The 13,307-nt window shown below is 37.6% G+C and overlaps 1 protein-coding gene and 1 pseudogene across 1 annotated transcript in view; both read right to left on the bottom strand.

Annotated features, from left to right (window-relative positions):
* The window catches only part of PSMD1 (proteasome 26S subunit, non-ATPase 1), a 123,919-nt gene that overhangs the window by 36,894 nt on the left and 73,718 nt on the right, over positions 1 to 13,307 (bottom strand). The gene's annotated exons all lie outside the window — the stretch shown is intronic.
* Positions 5,039 to 5,212, bottom strand: LOC115893406 (annotated as a pseudogene).

Consider the following 13,307-nt stretch of genomic DNA (forward strand, 5'->3'; position numbering starts at 1 on the left):
AAGTTACATGAAAGATTTAAATCCCCCAGTATTACTTTAGTTGAATAATAAACTCATAAATAAGCCTTGATAATGAAGAAATTCTGACTTTCGCATTTTTGCTTTAGCAATTATTTCTGTATTGATAAGAAGAGAAATTATTTTTCATTCTCTCCATATTTGCAACAAGATAAAAAATAGGACAAACTTGACTAATGGTATACCAGACCCAATCTTTTAAAAGACGACCCTGGCTGGCACAGTGGCTATCCTTGAGGAGCAGCAGGACTGGGGTAATAACTAGAAGAGAATGTAAGGAGAGCTTCTGGAAGGCTGGCAATGTTATGATCTTGAATTGGGTACTGGTTACACAGATGTATGCAGCTGTGAAAATTCATCAAGCTGTAGGCTAATTATTTTGTGCATGTTTTTGAATGTATATTAAACTTTAATAAAAAGATATTTTTGCAGCCATGAAGAATGAAATCATGTTTTTTGCAGCAACATGGATGCAGATGGAGGCCATTATCCTAAGTGAATTAAGGCAGGAACAGAAAACCAAATACTGCATGTTCTCACTTATAAGTGAGAGCTAAACACTAGGTATTCACAGACACAAAGAAGGCAACAACAAACACTGGGAACTGGAGGGAGGAGGGAAGGGTGCTGGGTTGAAAAACTATTGGGTACTATGCTTAATATTTGGGTGACGGGATCAATTGTCCCACAAACTTTAGCATCACACTATATACCCATGTAACAAACCTGCACATGTACCCCCAGAATCTAAGATAAAAGTTGAAATTATAAAAAAAAAAGAAAAAAAAAGAAACTAGGCTCTTTCCTAGCCTTTGAAGCAGCATATACAGCTCTAGATTTTTCACCATCACCAAACATTTACTGAGACAAAACCAACACACGTAAGAGTGTGCATTGGCCGGGCGCGGTGGCTCAAGCCTGTAATCCCAGCACTTTGGGAGGCCGAGGCGGGCGGATCACAAGGTCAGGGGGTCGAGACCATCCTGGCTAACACAGTGAAACCCCGTCTCCACTTAAAAAATACAAAAAACTAGCCGGGCGAGATGGCGGCGCCTGTAGTCCCAGCTACTCGGGAGGCTGAGGCAGGAGAATGGCGTGAACCCGGGAGGCGGAGCTTGCCGTGAGCTGAGATCCGGCCACTGCACTCCAGCCTGGGCGACAGAGCGAGACTCCGTCTCAAAAAAAAAAAAAAAAAAAAAAAAAAAAAAAAAAAAAAAAAAAAAAAAAAAAAAGAGTGTGCATTAAAGGCGGGCGTGGTGACTCACGCCTGTAATCCCAACACTTTGGGAGGCCCAGGTGGGCAGATCACTTGAGGTCAGCAGTTTAAGACCAGAGGGTCAACATGTGAAACTTCCTCTCTACTAAAAATACAAAAATTAGCCAGGCATGGTGGTGGGCACCTGTAATCTCAGCTACCTGGGAGGCTGAGGCAGGAGAATCCTTTGAACCTGGGAGGCAGAGGTTGCAGTGAGACAAGATTGCACCACTACACTCCAGCCTGGGTGAGAGAGCGAGACTCCATCTCAAGAAAAACAAAACAAAACAAAATATATATGATATATATTAGATATAAAATATGTATTATATATAAAATATATTATAATATATAATACATGAAATACATTATATATCATTTATATATTATAATTACATAATATATAACTATATATTATATAATATATATTATTTATATAATATATTATATTATATATATTATACATAATATATAATACATAATATAAAATAATATATAATTATATATTATATAAATAAAAGTGGCAAAGCGGCATAAACTACCTAAGATATGAATGCTAAGGAGGAAAAAATATCACAAACAGGTAACAGTGGTCAGGAGACGAATTCACAGAGAATGCAGACATAAAAAGTGAGTTTGAAAGTATTGGAAGAATTGGACAAATGAAGAAGAGGAATATAGGCATCAGGGTAAGGAAAGTAAGTCAGCAAAGGTCTAGAGATTGGAATTCACCTGGCTTGTCTAATTTGAACCGTCAATTTTTCTGTAGCACATGTAATAAAAAATAAAAGTGGAAAGGCAATTAAGAGCAAAATGATACAGTGTCTTGAATGTCAGGGTTAGCAATTTGCATTTTATTTTGCAGACGAATGGAATGATGATTTAGAAAGTTTAAGGAGCTACCTGTGAATAAGACAGGTTAAATAGCATGAAGGTGGAAAAACCAGCAAGAAAACTATTTCAGTAATTCAAACCGATAAAATAAAATTCATAAACTATTGGACCAAGGGCTGAATCTGGCCCGTAGCAGATTTTGTTTGGCCTACATCCTTTACAAAAATTCAAAGTAAGTTGTCAACATTTAAGATGGGAATATTTCACATTAAAACCCGAATTTCCAACTTCTCCAGAAAGGCTGTTTCAAGCCCTTCATAGTTCTTAGGGCCCAGGCACTGAGTTTGGAGGTCCTACCTTACTTTCTTTTAGAAATACTAAAGTGAACCGAAATCCTACACTGAATATAATTTATATACAATTGTATAGAAGCTGACTTGCATTTAATTAATTGACATTTTAGGTTTTTCAGATATTTAATTAAAACATTTATTTATTAAAAAGGCATTAAAAAAAGACTACTGTTATGAATGATAGCAATTATTAACACAAATCAACTCAAATCTGTAATTCTATGTTGGAACTGTCCTCTAGCCTCAAACTCCAGAGAGTGGTGAATTCAAATTTCAAAGGAATAGAACGAAGTTTATGAAAACTGTATCTGTTAAAATGAAATTTCGCAATAAGGGAAGGTTAGATTATTTTTCCCTACAATAGAGTCCATCACTCTTTCTTGAGAATGTTCTTAGCTTGCCTAAACTTCCTTGTATGAATAATTTGGAAATAATATTAACTGTCACTCGTATTATTAGAAACAATATGGGAAAAACAGTATGGTGGTGTGAAAAAAGCAATATACTAGAAAACTAAAGATCTGGGTTCTAGTTCTAGTTTTGCTAAATTTGTTAGTTATATGACATTAGGCAAATCACTTGGGTTTTCTCCTTCATAATTAGAGAGAGATTTTCTTGACTGTTTTACAGGAATAACAAAAACCAGATGAGCAAATAACTGAAAATACAGTAATAACATATATGCTATCAGTTAATATGTACTGAGAAAAATAACAATAAGTTATATAAGAGGGAACCATGAAGTCTAAAACTCATGTTCTAGTTTCTGTTTTGTCTCTAAATAGTTGGGCCAATTTAGACAATGTTCAATTAACCAAACATCCCAGGGTCCTTTCCTCATCTGAATAAGAGGAAGAATGGGACTAGACGTTCTGTAAGTCTGTTCCAACTTTATGATTCTACAGCATTTAAAAATGAACCAATTATTATAGGTTTAAATCAATGGCTATTATTATAGGACAACTTTTCTTCAATGAGTAACATTCCAATGAAATAAAAATAAAATTTAAAATGATATTACAACAAAGAGGCTACTGAAAAGTTATTCTAAATCTTGTAGTTGAAACTACCATTTAACTTCTATTTTCACTCCTATAAGGCTAATAACTTAAAGTTCTTTCCATAATTTGATACCCAAATCATCTAACAAACTCGCTCAAGTGTTCTGCCACCTAAGCACAAGGGCTGAGACTATATTTACTATCTCTCATAAATTATTGGCACAGTGCCAGGTACTATAGGTAAAATAATTTTTATTACTTAATAAGAGACAAAGAGAGTTAAACTAAATCTACATTTAGAGACTTAGACAACAAGTATTTCTAAGTTCAAAGCCTAATGGTTAAGCCCTAGGAAGTATACCAAGCTCTTTCCTGTTCCACTTTTGCTCTCTCTCTTAAATTTATAATTCAGCTAGATAATCAAGACCAGGGAAAACTGACATACCTGGGAGTATTACTTTCTAAGGCTAATTGAATCTTGAATGGGCACGATTCTGATAGCAGAGGGATAAATGTTGTTGGAAAGGAATGAAAATGTTGTTGGAAAGGAATGAAACAAGTAGGTAGAAAAGCCATACTGATTTTGTGTAGAGGAATAATGAAGGTAACACTAGAATTAAAAAATCAGGACTACTAGCACAATAACCACTTGGGTGCATGGCAGGAACCATAGCTTTCTGAAGAACCCTCTCTCTGTTTCTTAAGACCTGGTGGCTGGGTCTAGTCAGTCATATTTACCGAGTGCTTATTATACACGACACAGTGGGTGTAGACAGTAACAAACATTTGGAAAAACTGGGTCTTGGTTTAGGCTCCCTCAGGACTTAGTTATGTGACTATCTGCCAATTGTCTGATACAGTGGTTCTAAATCTTTTTTGGATCAGAGTCTCCTTCCTCTTGCCCCTCTAAACACACAGATAACACATAATTTTGGGAGTCGTACCTTTAAATGTAAAATGAGGGAATGTATCCCAAGGCTTTAAAATCCAGTTTATACAATTATCATGTAAAGAAAATGAAAAAACAACTTTGTTGCTCTTTAGTATTACTATACTTGTGGTTCATCATAAGGTATAATAGGCAGCAGTAAGTAAAAACTTTGCTGTAATCCTAAGTACGTAATTCAATTTTTAATGAAAAAAAAAAAGGTGTAATTTTCTGCTTTAAAAAATGAAATGCACACCAAAATAAGCTAACTACATTTTAATTTGTTGTTTGAATAATTTTTTTTGGCTTGTAGCTAACAGTCATCTTGCCAATGTTACTATTTGTACAAGCCTTCCACAGAGCAGGAATTGTGCAAGGGTATATGCATAAGTCACAGCCATATCATTGGACCATAAACTGCACATATGAATTCCTTTCTTTCAACACACTGGCTTTTAAATATTATTTCTTTATGAATATTTTGTGCAACCTCAACATTAATAAAACAAGATGCTTTCAAGAATATGGTATCTTTCTTTTCCCCCTCTAATCCATCTTTACTAAAGGAGAAAAAACAGCAATATACATAGATAGGCAGAAACACTATTCTAAATGAGGCTATCACAGAGGGCATTCTTCCCCCAGACTCCAGGGAACTAACTACCTGAAAGCGGTCCCCTAACCCCCAATACCATAAATTACGCAATCAAATTTTCCACATTTAGACACATCAAGGGGGTCAGCTTATCCAAAGTGCAATGGACAACCGGTGCCCTGGGAAAACCACCTTTGTGGCTATGTGCCTATAACACTAGGTAAGAATTCAGAGGGAATTTTTGAGGCTATAAGCCTTAGGAGAGTCCCTTAGTAGAATTATGAATTTATAATTCTCATTAGGTAAGTGCCACAGTGTTAGAGGATTAACTCAATACACAGCGATTAAGAATATATCTGCCCCCATCGCTTGAGTCCAGGATTTCGAGACTAGCCTGGCTAGCATGGTGAAACCCCGTCTCTATAAAAACTACAAAAATTAGCCAGGTGTGGTGGTGCGCATCTGTGGTCTCAGCTACTCAGGAGGCTGAGGTGGGCTTCAGCCCAGGAGGTGGAGGTTGCAGTGAGCTATGATCACGCCACTGCATTCCAGCCGGGGTGACAGAGTAAGACATTGTCTCAAAAAAAAAAAAAAGTGTCTGTCTCTCTTTAATTCCCTTGTACTCTCTAACAACAGATTCCAAATAATCTGAGTAGTAACCGGAAATTGTAAGTGCCTTTTGGATATCTTTAACCAAATATACCACAAACACCTCAATCAAAAATTAAAAACCCACAAAGATAGGAATAAAAAAGGTAAGGTATCCCTCTCGGCCGGGCGCGGTGGCTCAAGCCTGTAATCCCAGCACTTTGGGAGGCCGAGACGGGCGGATCACAAGGTCAGGAGATCGAGACCATCCTGGCGAACACAGTGAAACCCCGTCTCTACTAAAAATACAAAAAACTAGCCGGGCGAGGTGGCGGGCGCCTGTAGTCCCAGCTACTTGGGAGGCTGAGGCAGGAGAATGGCGGGAACCCGGGAGGCGGAGCTTGCAGTGAGCTGAGATCCGGCCACTACACTCCAGCCTGGGCGACAGAGCGAGACTCCGCCTCAAAAAAAAAAAAAAAAAAAAGGTATCCCTCTCCAAGTTGCTTTTCTCTTCCCACCATGACCATTCATGACATACCTAGGAAACTCATATCTTCAAATTTCTGTTCCCTCACTCTCCACATATAATCTGCCGCCAAGTCAAGAGAATCCCTTAAATCTTATTTCTGTTTCCAATTGCCTTGTTTCAGTTCCTGATCATCTCTTACTGGAAATAACACAGTGATTCCTTAAATGATCTATTTTCTTGACCTTTCTTCCATTTGTTGTGGTAGAGAGAACAGAGACTTAGAAAGACCTGGATTCCAATTCTAGTGCTGCCATTTATTAGCAGGGTGACAATCACTAAATTTCTTTGAGCCTTAATTGCCTTATTCATAAAACAATACCTGCTCCTCCTTATGTATGCTGGGGAGAGTTGGTGGAGTAGTAGAGTAAAATACTATATTATCATCACTGAAATCTAGATGCATAACCAGAAATTGGTTTTGGATCAGAACCAGAAATCTGGCTACTAATATTTGATGTCCAAGGGTTTATCAAAATATAAAATAAGCTGAATACTAAACCTAGAAAACTGGTTATATTTAGGGTTCAGACCTCCAGAATTTCATCATCAACTTGTTAGGGAACTAATGGCATGCAGAATACTTATCAACTTGCCCCTTGGCTGCAAGGGCAGGATATTCCAGGGAAAACTGACCCACAGGAAAGAGCTTATCCTAAAATCTGTCTTAACATTTCATTTATTTTGTCATTTTTACTTGTTATAAAAGAGTAAATAAAAGATAACATAGATACTATTCTCAAACCAACCCCAAAACTCAAGTTTTTTTCTTTAGTAGAAGAGTCTTCGGAAAGGGGACAGAAGTTAGACTTAAGTTTTGTTTCCTAAAAGGCACTAACATTTCATGAGATTTAGAAAAAATTTTGGCTGCGAACATAAATACCAAGAGCCTAATGCAGAACTTTACCTAGCTGATTGCAATAAAGACTGAAATAGACCGTGAAGGCTATAAACTTAAAAGCATATAAAAAACCTGACAGTGTCTCAATCTAACAACAGTTCCAACTCTGACACATTCTTTAAAAAAAGCAAGTGTTAAGACAAGGAATGATAAATTCTTTATTAAATTAGTTTAGACATTCAATCTTTTCAAGAGTATGGTAAAACCATAATATTCTTATATGTTTACTTCAATGTTTCAGCAGGCAACTCTAAAAGGACAAAAAACCTTTCTAAGCAATGACTGGAATGCAAACATTCACTGAAAGCAAAACTCCTGCACATTAATCTTTATATACACACACAGAGAGATATATGATATAAACTTTTAAAGGAACATTTAATAAATGATAAAATTGTATCACCATTTTGTAACATATAATGAACTAATAGATTGCAGCATGATTATCAACGACTGCTAACATCATGAAAATGGAAATAACTGTGTGTACCGCCAGCCCCACCTCCCTAAAAAATTTTGAATGTGATCAAGCTTCTAGATTCAACTACCAATTTACAGGAAATATGAAGGACCAAACAACATAATTAAACTACACATAAGATTCAACTACCAGCCATTTGACAGGCAAAATGAGCCCACACCCACCAACTATGTAACTACACATAAAGATGCAATCAGCAAAATTCATACCAGACAAACAAAACAGAAATAACAAAATTTAGTGATTGTCACCCTGCTAATAAATGGCAGCACTAGAATTGGAATCCAGGTCTTTCTGATTCTAAGTCTCTGTTCTCTCTACCACAACAAATGGAAGAAAGGTCAAGACAAGAGATCATTTAAGGAATCACTGTGTTATTTCCAGTGAGAGGTGATCAGGAACTGAAACAAGGCAATTGGAAACAAACAAATTTGCTGTTTCTTCAACAAATAAACTGCAAGGAGAAAGAAAAGAAAGGAAAAGAGGGCAAGGCAAGAGATGAAGAGAGAACCTACAGGTTAAAAGAAAATACATTAAATCATTAGTAACAGTCCATTAGACTTTCTTTCATTTATTTTCAATAATTCTGACACTCCCTAAATCTTTCTTCTGTATAAACATTTGCCTCTTAGATAACATCACGAAACAATTCCTCCAGTTTGTTATAATACCTTGGATCAGCATTTATAACAAAGTATTTAAATGACTAATCCTTAATCAGCAATAAATCTTATTTCTATGTCTCCATAAACATATTTAGAAAAACTGGCCAAGCACAGTGGCTCATGCCTGTATTCTGGGAGATCGAGGCAAGAGGACTGAATGCATGAACCCTGGAGTTCAAGACCAGCCTGGGCATCCCTGTGAAACCCCATCTCTATAAAAAATATAGAAATTAGCCGGGGATGGAGGTGCATACCTGTAGTCCCAACTACTTGGGAGGATCACTTGAGCCCAGGAGGTCAAGGCTACAGTTGAGCCGAGATCACACCACTGCACTACAGCCTGGGCAACAGAGTAATGCCTTGTCTCAAAAAACAAAACAAAAACAACACATTTAGAAAAATAAATGTTGAGAAATGGTCAAGTCACAGGAAAAACAGTGGACTTTATTTTAGGGGAGGGCAGTGGAGAGGAAAAAAATCAATACTTGGTAGACTATTTTATTAGCACAGAATGTGTTACCTATAACTTAGCTCTTTCACATGTTTTGATATGTTATTTAAAAATATATATACTTAGACAATTATAAATTTGCCAGCTGCATGTGTACTCAACGACAGAGCTACATGTTGTGGGAATCCAAGCCACTTTTCTTGTTATCCTTTATTTTATTCTTTGGTTAGTTTATACAACTTGCAATAATAAAAAAATAACAGTGCCATTGGCTGGGCGCGGTAGCTCATGCCTGTAATTCCAGCACTTTGGGAGGCCGAGATGAGTGGATTACCTGAGGTCAGGAGTTCGAGACCAGCCTGGCCAACATGGTGAAGCCTGTCTCTACTAAAAATATAAAAATTAGCCGGGCGTGGTGGTGGGTGCCTGTAATCCCAGCTACTTGGGAGGCTGAGGCAGGAGAATTGTTTAAACCCAGGAGACAGAGGTTGCAGTGAGCTGACACAGTGCCACTGAACTCCAGGCTGGGTGATAGAGTGAGACTCTGTCTCAAAAACAAACAGTGCCATTACAGGTAAAAAACAAAAAAGTAGGGGGAGGATACTACGCTTTTTTGAATTTTGTGGCATAAAACATTTTCAGGGAAAAAGCTGAGAAAGAAAACAATTTTCTTTCCCAAACATACTTTTGTTCTTTGTACCTCCATATTCTAAGATACTGCTATTTGTAGCTTTTAACTCCACCAGTTTAGTATATAGTGAATACATGTAATGCACCACAAGGAAAAGCAAAAAATAAAACCACACAGACTGTGCCACAAACGTTACAAATTTACTGAAAAAGAATGTATTTGTTGTCATCTACCTGGACTTCAGAAAACTAAAAGTTAGTATAGTTTTAGGCAAGCTTTTGGTACATTTCCAAAAAGACTAATTCTTTTCAGGTGCTGCTAAAATGGGTGAGGGAGGGAATTTTAAAGATGTAAGAAGAGGAGTCACAAGCTTTATACAAAGAAATTGCTGTGTCACCATAACACATAAAGCTCTTAAAAATCTCAGATTGCATTCCTGGACCCAGAGAAATCTGTAATATTCAGAGCTGCAGCATTATTAGCACACTTGTTTCCATTTCTCATCAGCAAACAAAAGTCTTGCAGTATAAGTGAGCTGCCGTCAACTTATTGCTATTTATTGATAACTTTATTGGCATTTCTTTGATTTTTATAATAATGAACATAAATGTACTCTGATTCTCAGAAAGTTTAAATCACTTCTGATATTTAAATACGTATTCTAATGATAAAAATCTATTTCTAATAGCTGATTACTGTGATTACTGAGGACATGTAGGGTTGAGCAAATCTACTCCAAAAGATATTTGGGTTATGATCATCAACTATAATTCCAGGTATAGCAGTCTTTTGATGAAAGGACATCACCATTTCATGACATCAGGTTGTACTCTAGAGTTTCAATGACAAAAAAATCGTATTCTTTTATTCTGGCAATAACAACCTGGTAAAAGTTGTCTAGATCAACTTTTACACAGGAATCCAGTAAAAAACTTAACCAGGGGAGGGCTTAAAGAAGAAAGTGCTATATTGTGATAAAAGAACACTGTGGCATTTTAAACTGTCTGCCTACCACACCCCTGCTCCTAGACTAGCCGTTGACAGTAGAGATGGCAGCCCATCACACTCTTGGTATAGGCTGCTAATGTCAGAGGAAGCAACACAGACTTCCTATACATATGAGTTGGGATCAAGAACCTAAGTAGAAGTCAATTGTGGAAAAGAATGATAACATGATCCCAAAGAAGGATAGGATGGATGAAAAGAAAGACATTTTGAGAAGACAGTGGGCCGGGCGCGGTGGCTCAAGCCTGTAATCCCAGCACTTCGGGAGGCCGAGACGGGCGGATCATGAGGTCAGGAGATCGAGACCATCCTGGCTAACACGGTGAAACCCCGTCTCTACTAAAAATACAAAAAATGAGCCGGGCGAGGTGGCGAGCGCCTGTAGTCCCAGCTACTCGGGAGGCTGAGGCAGGAGAATGCCGTGAACCCGGGAGGCGGAGCTTGCAGTGAGCTGAGATCTGGCCACTGCACTCCAGCCTGGGCAACAGAGCGAGACTCCGTCTCAAAAAAAAAAAAAAAAGAAAAAGAGAAGACAGTGAAAGGTAAGGGAGCTTGTTTCTGATTTGTCAGTCTTTCATTAAAATAACAGGCATTAGGCCGGGTGCGGTGGCTCAAGCCTGTAATCCCAGCACTTTCGGAGGCCGAGACGGGCGGATCACGAGGTCAGGAGATCGAGACCATCCTGGCTAACACTGTGAAACCCTGTCTCTACTAAAAAATACAAAAAAACTAGCCGGGCGAGGTGGCGGGCGCCTGTAGTCCCAGCTACTCGGGAGGCTGAGGCAGAAGAATGGCGTGAACCCGGAAGGCGGAGCTTGCAGTGAGCTGAGATCCGGCCACTGCATTCCAGCCCGGGCGACAGAGTGAGACTCCGTCTCAAAAAAAAAAAAAAACAAAAACAAAACAAACAAAAAAAAAAACAGGCATTCAGGAGAGAATGAAGAAGTCTAACGAGAACAGATTAAGTTTGAATTAGCTATTCTTACAGTTTCAGCTCTTTCACTGATCTTGTCAAAGAGAATGAACATGAGAGGAATGAATAAAAAGAAAGCTGAGAAATATTTGAGCTCCACTGTAGGTCCTGTTGAAGTGAGCTAGTCTTAGCTCTACCATGTCTGTACTATAGTTACCAACACACTTGTCTGCATCCTCCATAAAATTATAAATTACATGAGGGTAGAAAATGTTTATCTTATTCATTAATACATCTCCATGAGCATATGGCACTTAGTAAATACTTCACAAATGAATACGTAGCAGATACAATCTCTGTCACGTTAAACATTCCTTAATGGTTACTGCTTAATAGGTATTATGACTGAGAGGTAAAAAAATGTTCTTGGCTGATATTTAAGCTATCTTCCTAGACCTATAAAGGATATTAGACTGCCCTTTTCGGTCAAAGACAGAATCTGCTCAATAAATTAAAAAGGCATCAGGGAGAAAATTCAATTGTCTTAGAAAAAATAGTGCTGATTAGGTTTTTTTGGTTATTGCTGGATTAGAGGCTGAGTCTGAGCTTGAAGTTATTTTAGTAAGAGTTACTTTATCTGAAGTTTTTGGGAAAGGAAATACTCTACACAAACGAAATTTCCAGATATTAAAAACTGCACTCTACCACTAAGAATCATACTTTCATGTTTCTTATTATTTGGATAGAAATCTTTAAAACATTCATTTCACATTTATTGGCACCCAAAACATAGCTGAGTGAACATGATCTAGCCTTTTCTTAAGTACACAGAGGTCATCACTATGCTATCCATCACTATGCCACATAAAATGTTGTCAAAGGGCGTGGAGTGCAGTGGCTCATGCCCGTAATCTTAGCACTTTGGGAGGCCGAGGCAGGTGATCACTTGAGGTCAGGAGTTCGAGACCAGCCTGGCCAACATGGCGAAACCCCATCTCTGCCAAAAATACAAAAATTAGCCAGGCCTGGTGGCAGGTGCCTGTAATCCCAGTTACTTGGGAGGCTGAGGCAGGAGAATTGCTTGAACCTGGGAGGCAGAGGTTGCAGTGAGCTGAATGGCGCCACTGCACTCCAGCCTGAGCAACAGAGCAAGACTCTGTCTAAAAAAAAAAAAAAAAAAAAAAAGTTACAAGCATCTACTTTGAGTAGACCTACATGTTTATACATTTAAATTCTTGTGTTTTTTTTTTTTTTTGTTGTTGTTGTTGTTGTTTCAGTTGACCCTATTTGCTATTATCAAAGTGCTTGTCCACCTTTTAACTTGTTACATCTGGAGTAGGCAGGGAAACATGTTTATTAAAATTGTCTCAAGCGAATTTATCACTCAACATTCTTTTGTACTATCTACATTTATCACCATGTACAAATGTTATTTTCATTAAAGAAAGGGGAGAGGCAAAGCTTTGTGTGTGTGTATACGTCTGTACACGTGTGTGTGTGGAGAGTGAAAAGATGGAGTGGGGACTTAGAGGCTACTTTCTACTTAAAGTGCTTAGGGTTTTAAAGCACAGGTTCAGTTATTTGCTGAGACTCAACTATCCTTTTATATAACTATGTATTTATTATTATTCTGCTTTTTTCTTGATTCTCAGCTACGCTTCCCATAACTTGAGATTGCCAAATAAGTAGCTGTTCTAACTAGTTATGTTCCTTAGGCATTAAACAGACTTAAAAACACAAAAATAAAAAAAATCCAAGTACCAATCTTACTTTTATAAGTTGAGGCAAAAAATGAGTGAATGTGATTAAAAGGATTAATACCAGCAAATACAATAACTACTGCATTTTGATAATATACTTAATATTTAAAAAAATTTATCTATAAACAAATCAATAAAGGCTTATTTCATACAAGTTTTTTCACTGGCTATAATGGTGCTGCTATTTTCAATCTGACATGACTTGTTTTGCAGATCCCTATCTGCCTTCATAAGCACAGATATCAAAGTGTAACTCACAACTAAGCAGTATTTAAAAATATTTTCTTTTCTTTCCTTTTTTTATCTTGGAGACAAGATCTCATTCTGTCACCCCAAGCTGGAGCGCAGTGGTGCAATCTTGGCTCACTGCAACCTTGACCTACCCCAGGTTCATGAAATCCT

This window comes from Rhinopithecus roxellana, chromosome 14 (genome assembly GCF_007565055.1).
Source record: "Rhinopithecus roxellana isolate Shanxi Qingling chromosome 14, ASM756505v1, whole genome shotgun sequence".
NCBI lineage: Eukaryota > Metazoa > Chordata > Mammalia > Primates > Cercopithecidae > Rhinopithecus > Rhinopithecus roxellana.